Source organism: Pelophylax lessonae, assembly GCF_965119305.1.
Source record: "Pelophylax lessonae genome assembly, chromosome: 4".
Taxonomy (NCBI): domain Eukaryota; kingdom Metazoa; phylum Chordata; class Amphibia; order Anura; family Ranidae; genus Pelophylax; species Pelophylax lessonae.
Genome location: NC_138771.1, coordinates 124,233,431 through 124,247,702, shown reverse-complemented (window position 1 = coordinate 124,247,702; position 14,272 = coordinate 124,233,431). Strand labels below are relative to the sequence as shown.

General features: G+C 45.9%; 1 protein-coding gene across 2 annotated transcripts in view; it reads right to left on the bottom strand.

Moving 5' to 3' along the window:
- The window catches only part of ZNF609 (zinc finger protein 609), a 216,949-nt gene extending 204,880 nt beyond the window's left edge, over positions 1–12,069 (bottom strand). For both annotated transcript variants that reach the window (XM_082254933.1, XM_082254934.1), the window contains exon 1: positions 11,822–12,069. The gene's annotated coding sequence lies outside the window, so the exon portion shown is untranslated. The remainder of the gene's footprint in view (positions 1–11,821) is intronic.
- Between the last annotated feature and the right edge of the window lie 2,203 nt (positions 12,070–14,272).

The window sequence follows — 14,272 nt, the reverse complement described above, 5'->3', positions numbered from 1 at the left end:
AAAAAAGGCCAGAGGCATATCCTGGGAAATTATAGGCCTGTCAGTCTGACATCAATAGTAGGTAAACTTCTGGAGGGAATGATAAGGGACTATATCGTAGAGTTTGCTAAAGACAAAATCATCAGCAGTAATCAGCACGGGTTTACAAATGGGCGTTGTTGTCAAACCAATCTCTTAACATTCTACGAGGAGGTGAGCTGTGAGCTAGATGGGGGGAGACCAGTGGATGTGGTGTACCTGGATTTCGCTAAGGCATTTTATACAGTTCCCCACAAGCGCTTAATTTATAAAATAAGGTCTGCAGGCATCGACCGCAAGGTTTGCTCTTGGATACGGAACTGGCTAAAGGGGCGTGTCCAAATGGTGGTAATAAACAGCGCATACTCAGACTGATCTGGGGTGGTAAGTAGGGTCCCCCAAGGCTCAGTCCTGGGACCAACCTTGTTCAATTTATTCATAAACGGCATTGAGGACGGGATCAGTAGTTCTATATCAGTTTTTACAGATGACACAAAATTGGGCAGGGCAATAACTGCACAGCATGAAGCAGATATCCTCCAAAATGAGCTGAACAAAATTACAGAGTGGGCAACGACATGGCAAATGAGGTTTAATGTGGTAAGTGTAAGGTTTTGCACTTGGGGACTAAAAACATAAAAAGCACAATACACTTTAGGGGGGGAACCTTTGGGGGAATCAAAAATGGAGAAGGATCTGGGAGTCTTGGTTGATGATAGACTAGGCAATAGAATGCAATGTCAAACGGCAGCTGCCAAAGCCAGCAGAATATTGGCATGCATAAAGAAAGGAATGTATTCCAGAGATAAAACTATAATCCTACCACTTTATAAAACTCCGGTCCAACCACATCTGGAGTATTCTGTCCAGTTCTGGTCACCAGTCCTCAGGAGGGATGTGTTGGAGCTGGAGAGAGCCCAGAGAAGGGCAACTAAACTGATTAGGGGATTGGAGGACCTTAATTATGAAGAGCGTCTGCTAACGCTTGATTTATTCTCCCTGGAGAAGAGACGTCTGAGAGGGGACATGATGGCAATTTATAAATATCTCAATGGGGATCTCAGAACAGAAAAAAAGCTGTTCAGTCGAAGGGATTGCATGAGGACTCGAGGGCATACAATGTGATTAGAGGAGAAGCGTTTTAACCTCAGGCAACGCAGGGGGTTCTTTACTGTTAGGGCTACACGATTGTGGAATTCTCTACCACAAAAGGTGGTTTCTGCGGAAGTATGGCTACTTTCAAAAGACTCTTAGACTTACATCTCAAGGATCAGAACATTCAGGGGTATGAGAGATGATTACGGCCACACACACCTACACAGGTTGAACTGGATGGACTATTGTCTTTATTCAACCTCAACAATTATGTAACTATGATGGGGGAATGCAGCGATTTTCTTCCCTGCCATTCAGCTGACTGTAAAACATGATTTACACACCATGGTCTTAACTTGCTGACCTAGTGGGCTCGCTCATTTAGTTTTCCAGACAGCCTCTGAGTTATCTACAATATTAGTGCTAACTGCAGCTAAAAGATTGCTTCAGCAATATGCTACTGCCAAGAAAAATCATTCAAAACCTCCCAACAAAAACAGCCAATCATCCTGTATGATGGTAAGGGTCATCCCAGGATGCAATGCATTTTAACATTCAGAAAAATCTCAACTGCTATTGTTACACACACGAACATATCTGTTGTATCAGCCAAACAACCTTAGGCTGGGATTAACTTATCCACACTAACAACTATTACACCACTTCTGGACTACTTAGAACAATAAAACGTCTCAGGATCAGCACCTGTAATCTTAACCACTTGCCGACCGCCAGCAGTAGATATACTGCGACAGATTGGCTGTGTAACACGAAACACTACGTTGCTTCGCAGGACCGCGAGTGGGGGCACACGCACGCCCATTCACCACGGGGGAAGCTGATCTGCGGGTCCGGTGGCCACGATCGCTCCCCCGTGGAGACAGAATGCCGGTCTGCAGTTGTAAACACAGCAGACCGCTGTTCTGTCAACAATGAACACGGGGCCTCTTTGTTCCTCCCATTTAGGAACACAGTTCCCTGTGTTCGTTCCATAAGTAAATCCCCACCAAGTTAGAAAGCACCCCCTAGGGACACATTTAACCCTTTGATCACCCCTGGTGTTAACCCCCTTCCCTGCCAGTATCATTAGTAGAGTAACCGTGCATATTTTAGCATCGATTACTGTAGTGTCACTGGTCCCTGTCCCCCCAAAAGCGTCAAAGATGTCAGTTAGGTGTCCGATCTGTCCGCTGCAACGCCGCAGTCCCGCTAAAAATTGTCGCCATTACTAGTAAAAAAAAAAAAAAAAAAATTTAGAAATGAAAAATATTTCAATCAATATACACTTATTGGGATTTTTTTAACCAACAATATGTAGCAGAATACATATTCGCCTAAAATGATAAAAAAAAAAAAAAAAAATTATTGGGAATGTTATATAGCAGAAAGTGACAAATTTTTTTTCCAGAACTGTGGCTCTGTTTATAGCGCAAAAAAAAAAATTGCAGATGTGATCAAATACCACCAAAAAAGATCTATTTGTGGGGGGGGGGGGGGGGAGGACATCAATTTTATTTGGGTACAGCGTCGCAAGACCGTGCAATTGTCAGTTAAAATAACAGTGCCGAATCGCAAAAAAGGCCTGGTCATTAAGGGGAAAAACCTTCCAGTCCAGAATTGGTTAAAGTAAACATAAACGCCAAATGAATGACACCTAGTTTCCTAAATAAGTGCAAATGTTTTTTAACCACTTGCCGACCGCCGCACGACTATCTACGTCGGCGGTCAGCCCCTCACAGGCAAAGTGACGTAGGGCTACGTCACTGGCTTGTGAGGGTCTAGGGAGCGAGCGCGCGCCCCCGGAGGCGCGCTCCCGCTCCCGAGTGGTCACGGACCCCCCCGCGCGTGTGACCGGCGGACCCGATGTCCGCCGGCCACTCTGCGATCGGCGGGGGAGAGGGGGAAAGTCAGGCAGCTTGTGTAAACAAGCTGCCTGTCATTCTCCTCGCTGTATGAGAGCTGATCATCTGGATCTACTATGTAGATCCGTTGATCACTCTGCATACAGCTGAAGCCCCAGCCAATCACAGTTAGAATCACGCCCCTAGGGACACACACAGCCCCTCCCTCTCAAATAAAGTTAACCCCTTCACTACCAGTGTATTTTTACAGTAACAGTGCATAGATATAGCACTGATTACTGTAGAAATGTCACTGGTAACCCCAAAAGTGTCAAAAATGTCAGTCAAGGGTCCGATCTGTCCGCCGCAATGTCGCAGTACCGCAAAAAAAAAAAATCGCAGATCGCCGCCATTACGCGTTAAAAAAAAAAACAACAAAAATGACAAAAATCTTTCCATTAGTTAGTAAACGCAATAACTTTTGCGCAAACCAATCAAAATACGCTTTTTGCGATTTTTTTTACCAAACATAGGTAGCATAAAACAAATTGGCCGAAAATTTTAAAAAATTTTGATTTTTACATTTTTTTGGGGGGGAATTTCATATAAAAAAAAGGGAAAAATATTGCTATTTTTGCAAAATGGACGCTCTTTTTTTGTTTATAGCGCGTGATCAAAAAATCGCACAGGTGATCAAATACCGCCAAAAGAAAGCTCTGTTTGTGAGAAAAAAAGGACGCCAAATTCGTTTAGGTACAGCGTCGCACGACCGCGCAATTCTCCGTTAAAGTCACGCAGTGCCGAATCGCAAAATACCCCCTGGTCAGGAAAGGGGTAAAATCTTCCGGGGCTTAAGTGGTTAAATAATAAAAAAAAAATGCACACTTACATTTTTTTGTACCTCAGTGCCCTTTGATCTCTCGCAGCCTCTTTGCATTCACCTTCTGCCTATATGCATACACTATAGTTAGGGATGCACCGAAATTTCGGCCACCGAAATTATCGGCCGAAAATGAGCCTCTCTCATTTCGGCCGATAATGGGTTAACAGTGCCGAAAATAAAAATGGCCGCCGTGGGGAAGGAGGAGGGCGCAGCGCAGCGCAGGGCAGGTTTCAAAAGTCCCGCCTCTGGCCGGCCGTCCGCCTCTTAATAATGTCCCTACTACTCTGTGCATTATGAATGGACATACTAGGCGGGGGGCGGGGCGAGCGGCCGCTATAGAGAGAACTATTGTGATCCTTCACTGTCAGCTCCTCACGTCTATGTATGAATGAGAACTGAACTGAGCTGACACCGGGCGGGGGGGCGGGCGGAGCGGCCGCTATTAGCTGTGACTATGTGAGAGTTTCACTTCCCTGACAGGCACGTATCTCCGCTGACAAGGAAGAGAAGCTCTCACATAGTCACAGCTAATAGCGGCCGCTCCGCCCGCCCCCCCGCCCGGTGTCAGCTCAGTTCAGTTCTCATTCATACATAGACGTGAGGAGCTGACAGTGAAGGATCACAATAGTTCTCTCTATAGCGGCCGCTCGCCCCGCCCCCCGCCTAGTATGTCCATTCATAATGCACAGAGTAGTAGGGACATCATTGAGAGGCGGTGCCGCCGGCCAGAGGCGGGACTTTTGAATGCAGGAGAGGACACCCGAGGAGGAGGACGCTGAGGCAGTGGGGGAGGGGGGAGGGGAGCTGAGGCAGCTTACCAATGCTATTAGTATTATGAGGCATGAGGGGTTAATGTATTGTCACTGCTGGTCACTCATCTATTAGTGACTGACCAGGGGCAGTTAATTAACCCCTTTTGTGCTGCATTAGTGCAACCAGTGTCAGTGTTAATTAACACTGGTTGCACTAATGCAGCACAAAGGGGTTAATTACCTGCCACTGGTCAGTCACTAATAGATGAGTGACCAGCAGTGACAATACATTAACCCCTCATGCCTCATAATACAAATACCATTGGTAATTAAATTAACCTCTTGCCAACCCATCACAGTACATATACTGTGACAGGGTGGCAGCGACAGGTGTAGGTGTACGTCGCTGCCTGTTTTTGGTTTATGTCCCTGTTCTATCCATTTCAAATTTTTTTGGGGGAAAAAGTCATTTTCGGTTTCGGTTTTCGGCCAAGGGCATCCTGCATTTTCGGTTTCGGTTTCGGCCCAAAATTTTCATTTCGGTGCATCCCTAACTATAGTGATGGCTGCAATGCAATCCTGATGGAAACCATGCCTACATAATGTGTGGTAAACGTCCACTTGCGTGACAACAAAAACAGCAAAAACTGAAGTCAGAGCATTGTCACCCTATAACAGAAAGTGCCCCAAAAAGGACCTTCATGGCAGAATTAAACAGGTATTGCTTTAATGAATACCCACATTTAAAAGGACTGAAAACTTGTGAAATTACTTGAAAGTTATACATATACAGGCGGTCCCCGGGTTACAAACGACTCCTACTTACAAACGGAGGGAGACAACGGGAAGTGAGAGGAAATTCACCCCTAGGAAGTGAAGTTCACTCCTCTAAGTCATCATGGGAAAAAAGGTGTCTCCACTGAATCACCAATCATTTCCACAATAACCAAAAAATTTCCAAATCCAGTTGTCATAGGGACAAAGTGAGGTGAAATCTTCTGAACAGGGGTACAGACAGCAAAACAAAGGTTACAGGGGTGTTACCCTTTCCTATGCTATCCAAAAAACTTAAAAATTATTATTTTGGCTTGGGCTACACTTAAAAAATGTACCTGTTCCGACTTACAAACAAATTCGACTTAAGAACAAACCTACAGTCCCTATCATGTTTGTAACCTGGGGACCGCCTGTAGTGCTTCTGTGTAATAAATAGCAAACAATTGATCTCAATCACAATTCCCATGATTATGTTTTTCTGATATTTATAAATTTGCATACACATAAGGATGAAAATAGCGCTGTGAAATAGATTTGATCCCTAGTTAACTGACCAGATGTGGATCTTATATACTGCCACATGTATACTGAGATTAAAGCTGGCCATGCACGAGTAGAATTTCATTCAAACGTTTATATGGAAATACCCTAAGGCTGTATTCACACCTGAGCATAAAGTTTTCAGGCATTTTTTCGGACGTTTCTTCAGGCAGGCATTTACATCTGACCAAAAACACCTGTAATCTACCAAAACAGAAGCTCATGTATTTTATTGAGCTTCAGCTGACAAAACGCTCATGTGTGAACACGGGCAATTGAAAAGAATGGGATTTAGCTTGTTGGGCGTTTTGGAACTTCAGAGATGAGCTGAAAACCTCAGGTGTGAACAGGGCCTTAAATCATTAATCAGAATATTTTTTTTCTTGCCAATATTAAGTGAACTAATTAAGTTTGAAAGCCCTTAAAATGTAATCCAGACCTGCTACTTTAGTGCATTCCCAGACAGGTTCCTTTTGTGCCTAGAACATGCGCATCACCACTCTTACCAATGAAGATAACATTCAGAGTTAGAATTTTTGTTCAGTTTTCCATCCTGCTCCTTTGAATTCTCCTGTCACTACAGTTTAAAACTAACATTGGTTTTACCCCAAAAACAATTAGTAAAAAAAAAAAAAAAAAAAAAAATGTTCCAAAAATGAAAAACCTACCACTGTTGTATGGTAAGGTCTAAGGATTTAAGCATGCTTTACACTCCATTCACATGCATGGAAAATTGTGTGGTTTTATGCTGAACACATAGTGCAGCCTTTTCATTGCAATAAACTACGCAATGCATGGCCAAAGCAGCACAGTGTGTTGTGATGCATTTGCCAAGCATTTTTCTGCATGGAAAAACCGTGCGCCTGCTTACTGTCTTAGGGATCCCATTTACAATGAAAAGCATCAAAAAAAGTGCTTTTTGCACCTTTCGTAAATTAGTGCAAAATGGTCATAAGCGAATGTGACCTTAAGGCAGGACATACGCTGTCAATTTCTTTCCAGCAACCACGGGTTTCAGGAGAGAAAAACCACACAATTCCCCCATTAATACAGACAGTGCTGACGGGGGAATCCCTCCTTCCAAGCAACTGTCTGCTCTGGGCGGGGGCAGGGAAATCCTTTGCCGCAGGGAGAAGATAGTGACTATAGCAGCCGCTAGGGATAACTAAAAGAGAAATCAGGCAGGCTGGCTGTACCAAGCTGACTGATCGATTAACTTGGGTACATTCAGCTTGCCCATTAATTTGAACCGCGTATGGCCGGCCTAACTCTTCAGCAGCTGCAAACAACCGTACAAGGAAATAAAAGATTTCTGAACAGACTATTCCCTTTATCAACATGTAAAAAAAAATGCATCTAACAGCTTGGCACAACAATTCAGAGCAACTGAAGACCAAACAAAGTTCAATGTAAAGTATAGTTGGCTCAATTCACCAAGCTCACACACCAGGGTAACAATACTTTCCAGAGGAGTCCGATCAGATTTGAGAAACAGCGTTCGAAAGTAGTTCACTTTTAACATTCAACTTTGGAATGAAAGAATTTAACAAAACAAAAACCATATACACAATCTGAAATTTGTACATTCGAGAAAAGTTTTCCATCGTTCTCCTTCAAATTTTCTCATCACTGCAGATGAAAATAATGTTGATTTGACTCCAGTAAGGATTTGAAAAACAAGCCAACATTCTTACAATGAAAAATGTCAAACGAAAGTGTACTAGTGTTTACCCAGTTTTACACTCCCATAGCTTTATGACCCACTCACAGTAGTGCGATTGGTCATGCGGAACAATAGAAATCATTTTATTCCCTATGATGCCCATTCACATCTGCTGTATGTTTTTTTATACTTCTTTTGGCCCCATTCATTCCAATGGGAGCGCACGGAAAAGCATGTACATGTGTTTTTGGAGCAGTTTTGTGCTAAACAGCCAGTAATTTCCTCTTGGCAACAATGACAGCAAAGCAGATAGAACTAGTGATTGGCCCAAACAAAAGCGTGACACAAAAATACACTAAAAGATGCGTCACGCGGCAGTACTGGTGTGAACTTAGGCTTAATAAGGAGGATTATCCTTGAGCTTGTAAACATTCATGTGATCTATAAACAGAGTACACATAACTATAGGATCCAGCGAGGCATATCACATAGCAAGCCACCTTGCCACACTAAAAATGTACCTTACCAGCATGGAAAAGTGCCTGAAAATGAGTCCCCTATAAGGGGTCTTTCACACGGTATGCCTCCGTAGGCGGATCCGTGCTGCTCAGCGGGGATCGATCCGCGATCCCCGCTGAGCCAGCGGATGACAGCTCCGTCTCCGCTTGCAGTGTGGAGAGGGAGGTGTCACAGCCTCCGCTGCTCTCTATGGGGAATCGGATGAGAGCGGACTGCCTGTGGACATGTCACCGCTGACATCCGCTGCTCCATAGGGCTGAATGGGGCATCCGATCAGATCCGCCTAGTGTCTGGTAGGCACTAGTGCCCTTTCAGATGCCTAGAATCACATGACAAAGGAAATCACATTATTTTCCATGGCGCCCGTTCACATCAATGCAGCAAGCTTTTAGAAAAAGCACATGCTGCAGCTGCAAAGCAAATTTGGCCCAAAGACTTTAATGGAAACACACCAAACATGTAAGGCAGGGTTTACACCGGTGTGTTACAGTTTGGGTAAAGGGCAATTTGTACCACATTTTTAGATACGCTCCTATTGACTTCAGCATTTTCATGAAAGTGCATCAAAGTCCTGACAGTCAAATAAAAGTCAATAGGAGAACACCTACAGCCGCGTGTAAAACCTGGATACAATCGTACAACACACAGGAGTCAACCGGGCCATAAACACATACAAAATGGATGTACATGCACTTTTGGTAGAGTTGTGTATAAAATCAAGTCTTGTTCACCAACAAAAACGTGGGAAAAGTACATCAGAAACACTGAAAAATTTAGCCTAAGTCTAACTGTTACACATGTGCGCTGCGTTTTTGAAAAATCCTGCCGGCTGCATCTTTAGTGCGCGGTTTGGAAAACGACAACAAAAACACACTTTCCATTACAGTCAATGTTAACATGCCAAAAACGAATCAGGCGTCATTTAAATGTGTTTGGAGTCACATGTCAATTTCTTCCCAGGTGACAGGGATGAAAACACATTTTACGTGTGTTTTTGTCAGAGTTTTGTGTATAAAATCCAGTCTCCTACAACAAAGGAAACATGAAGCATAAAAAAAAAAAAAAAAAAAAAAAACGCACTACAAGTACAAAATGACCTTAAAAATTAGATGAAATCGCAGCAGCACTAGTATGAAGCTGTTTACATTTGTGCACTGAATTTTTTAAAAGTCCTCCTTGCTGCATCTTTAGGCCTGGTTCTCGCCTATGCATTTTGTTTTGCATTAACGCACTACAATCCATTTAACATGGTTTCCAATGGGACATGTTCATATGTATGCATTTTTTTCAGCCGCTGCATTTTTTGGAAAGGGTCAGGGACTTTATTAAAGAGGAAGTAAACCCTCCTCAGACACTTTTACCTATAGGTAAGCCTATGATAAGGCTTACCTATAGGTACTGTAAATATCTCCTAAACATGTACTGTTTAGGAGATATTTACCTTACATGCAGCCAGTGACGTCACTGGCGCATGCGCTCTGAAGGAACGGCCGCTGGTGCTGTTCCTTCAGAGTCCCGTGCCGTGAACGTCGGCTCCCGCGGGATTGCGCGGGAGTGACGTCATCGCGGCTCCGGCCAATCAGATGGCCGGATGCCGCGATCCCGGAAGACGGGCGACTGAACATGTCACCCGTCATAGAGGTGAGGGGTCGGCACGGCGGAGGCTCGTTCTAAGGTAAGTATTGCATAATGAGCTAGTATGCGATGCATACTAGCCAATTATGCTTTTCTCTTTCAGGATGAAAAAGAAAAAAAAACAAAAAATTTGAGTTTACAACCTCTTTAAACGCAACATAGTAGGTTTTTGGGTTAATAGACTTTATTGATACGCATGTAGTGCGTTTTGCATTTTTTAATCGGCCTAACAAAAACATCTCCCCTTTAAGAGCCCATTCACATTGAGGCGACACGACTTTGGGGGGCGACCTGTGAAGTCGCGTGCACCGCGACTTCACATAATGGAAGTCTATGCAAGTCGCTCCGAGGTCGCCCCAAAGTAGTACAGGACCCTTTTTCTAAGTCGGATCGACTTGTGTCGCTCCTATTAGAACGGGTCCTGTACTACTCAATGGACCGCGACTTGTCAGCCTGACAAGTCGCGCTAATGTGAATGGGCGCTGAGAAAAAAAAAAAAGCAGCATCAAAAATGCAAAACTCACTGCAGAAACTGATCAAACGCAAAGTGCACAGGTGTGAACAAGGCCTTAGTGCCCTGCTCAAAAAATGCACCTTCTATTATAGTCAATTGAAACACACTGGACATTTAGTGTCGGTTCACATTTGTGTGATGCGGGAAGGATACGAATATACAGCGTGTTCCCACATCGCATCCTCACCCCTGCCAATTCACACTGCCATATGCGATACGCAGGGGGTGTCAATTAAAAGTTAACGACACCCCCCAGATAAGATCGCATATCGCAGTGCGATCTGCAAGTTCGCACAGAATCGGATCGCACTACGTGAACCACCATGCAATCCGATTCTGGTGCGGACCAAAAAAAGGGTCCTGTGCATCTTTTAGTGAGATTGCGGTGCGAATTCAACCATACAAACTGTATGGCTGAAATTTGCACCGCACAGAGATCGCATATAATTTTAGGAGCAATGCGCTCCGAATTACATGCGATCTCTGTCATCACACTAATGTGAACCGGCACTTAGACGGCATTCTCACCTCCGTGTTTTGATTCGTGGGCAAATTTGCTGCAGCGATAAATCGTACTGCAATCGCGGCAACCCACACTGTGTGAAGCATGTCGCCCAAAATTTGCTCCTGAACTTTTTTTGGGTGATGTGGATTGCTGCGCGATAATCACGACATAACTGCACCACGATTTTAGGTGCCATCTCAAAACGTACGCCCCGTGATTTGTCATTCACACATTGGCGCATTGAAATCTCTGGCAGAATCGTGGCAAATCTATTCAAAACGCAAAGGTGTGAATGCAGTATTGCAGCTGGATTCGCACCGGTGGACTGCATTTTAGCCGCAGCGCTGGTTTATGTGCTTTTTACACGCAATTTTAGCCATGATTCTATTCTGCTGTGCGGATTTGGAAAGCACGTCAAATGTTTTGCATGCCTTTTTTTTGTGCGCGATCAGAATATACATGACCCAAGTAGATGAAATTGCGACAAAGCGCATGCAAAAAAAAAAAAAAATGCACATGCACCCACGCTGCGACCAAAACACAGCGGCACCAATGTGAATCGGCCTAGGTGCTTTTTTGTTTTTTTTGAGTCAACATCAATTTTTTTCTCCCGGTGACCAGGGATGAAAGCGCAACATCGTGCATTGCGGTAAATCGTGACGCAAAGCATTAAAAACACAATATGTGTTTTTAAAACACCGCCTAACGAGCGGGGCCCTCAGATTCTCCGCTATTGTATTGTTCGGTCTGCCCTTATGTGGTAAAGCGCTGTGCAAACTGTTGTCGCTCTATAAATCCTGTATAATAATAATAATAATACAGTGTGAATGGGCCCTGAGTGATAACAAAGCTGCTAGAATTGCAGGCTCCTTCCCAGAAGACAACAAGGGACTATGAGCCCCCTCACCCACACATGACCCGTGATCTCCTCACACACTGTGTGTACAGGAGGACGTCCAGTAACAATGAAGGCTGCTGTGTGTGAGGGAATCCCCGGCTCCGGGGACACAGCACAGCCTCCATCCGTAAAACACATCCCAACCCCCCACACGTAAACATTCCGTGTGCCTCTCACTCACCCGCACTCTGGCCTTAAGTGTCCTCCATCTTGTCCTATCCCACAACAGCTCCCCGGAGGTGGGGGTCACACGGGGCCCAGGCTCCCCCCCATCCCTTCGCCCTCCCCCCAAACACCGGACTCCGCGCGCGCACGACTACTCCAGCTCCGGGCTTCACCGTACACACAAGGCCGCAGCAATACACGGACCGAGAGGAGGACAGCGCTTCCGGCGCGGCCGGAGACACGCCCACTGAGCCGACCGGGATCTCCGCCCCCTTTCGCGCGAGAGGTCGACGAGTACACCCATAGGGGAGGGCGCCGCGACCAGACATTAGGCCACGCCCACGGCAGCAGGAGGCTTGGCTGTGCGAAGGAGCAGCAGCAGCTTTGTGTGAGCCGGGAGCTTTATATCGGCGCGGAGACCGGCGTGCTGCTCGGGGAAGCCTGGATAGGCCGGGCTCTGTGTTAGGAACGGATTATGCCGGACTCCTTTCTTATAGTCTGCAGCCGGAGCTCATCCTGATTGTCCAATCCTTTTCCGTTTCACTCACAGAGGAGCCCCGCGCAGTACACGTTCACACGCCGCGCATCATTTCCTAATGTATAGACAAACGAACCCTTCCTTGCACTGTCACCGGTAGTTTTTTTTTATTTTTTTGCTAACTATCAACAATCCTAAGTGTGAAGGTTCTGTTTTCTGAAAGCTGTGACCTTGGTGAATACAATGGTCGTTGTTCCTATTTTTATATCTTTCTATTTGCTCGAACAGTTTATCAAGCAAACATTTTCAGTGATCAATATTACCGTCTTTGATCAATATTACTGTCTTAATTTAACCACGGCAGCAGTGGCAGGGGAGGGCTGGCAGCCCTAGGCACGAGGGGCAAGTCCAGTCAAGTGGCCCATTGAACCATCGAATCCGCTCACCATCCATGCCCACTTGCAGGGCTGTCTGACTGAATGAGCTCACTGGGTAGTTGCCTGGGGGCAGGGCAGCCATCAGAAATTTTGGGGCCCCTTACACAGCTTTAGGCCTGGCCTGACCACCAGGTTACATCCTCCTCCTCTGCGAAACCTGTGAATGCATATGATTGGCTGCTAGGACGTCAGGCGGTCCTAGCAACCGATAATTTTGACAGCGGTGGCCAGCAGCAGGATGGGAGTCAGGAGCCAGTCCAGCGGGAGCTGGGACTAGTTGTCAGTGTAGGGAAGAAAAGGAACAAAAGAGGAGGTGCCAACTTGAAGCCAAGGGCATCTCTTCGGACTGGGCCCCTTGGGACGCCCAGGCCCCCTACATCTGTATGGGCTGTACCCCCCTGATGGCGGCCTTGCCTGGGGGCCCCACCTGCCCAGTGCCCCAGCCAAGCATTAGTCCCAATTCACTTGTGCACCTTGCTACCAAACTTAGCAGGTTGCAAGCGTCTGTCGGCCCTGCACTGCTGTAAGGCCACTTGGGCTGTGGAGGTGCCCAGAACTGCAGGAATGCCTGTCCGCCTCCACGGGAACAGGCAGGCATAGGACAGTCGAATCTAAAGCCCCGTATACACGTACTGATCGTCGGCCGAACGATCGGCCGTCTTTTGTCCAGGGATGTCGTGTCTGTTGAAAACTGCAAAAGACTGCACACGAATTTTGTCGGCCAACAACAGCCGACTGCAGAAGTGATGGTTAACTTTCCTTGTCTTTTTTTCTTTTCTGAGCATGCCCAGTCTTGCTAATCTGCTGTCTGTCGGCCGAAATCTGTACTGACTGGCGAACAATCGGCCGTTCTGGTGTTGGCCAACAAAAATTTTAATGCTTAATGCCTGCATGACAGATTCTGTTCGGCCGAAAATGCGCTGTCGGAAGCATCATACTAACAAGCCTACAATTGGCCGATCGGTCGTCGGCCGAATATTTACGGCTGACAATCGGTATGTGGCTTAACTCCCACCTGTGTGTGTTCACCGGACCCAGCCACCGAACTTGAAAGCTGTCATTAGCCTTGCACTGCTGTACCAATAAACATTGCCTTATCGATAATTTGTATTTTTATTCTCGTGGGGGATTGTGTAGGCAGAGACCCAGTGCACTGCATTGCCCAGAGCCCTTTAATGCTCTTGAGATGGCACTGCCCACCTGGTTTTATAATGGATATTGATGTTCTGAAGCAAGACAAACTTGATGCAATGTGCTAACATAATTTAAAGAGGAAGTAAACCCTCCTCTGCAACTTGATGATAAGGCTTACCTATAGGTACTGTAAATATCTCCTAAACATGCACCGTTTAGGAGATATTTACCTTACATGCAGCCAGTGACGTCACTGGCACATGCGCTCTGAAGGAACGGCTGCTGGTGCCGTTTCTTCAGAGCCCTCTGCCGTGACTGTCGGCGCGCAGGAGTGATGTCACCGCGACTCCGGCCAATCAGATGGCCGGATGCCGCGATCCCGGAAGACGGGCGACTGGACATGTCGCCCGTCATACAG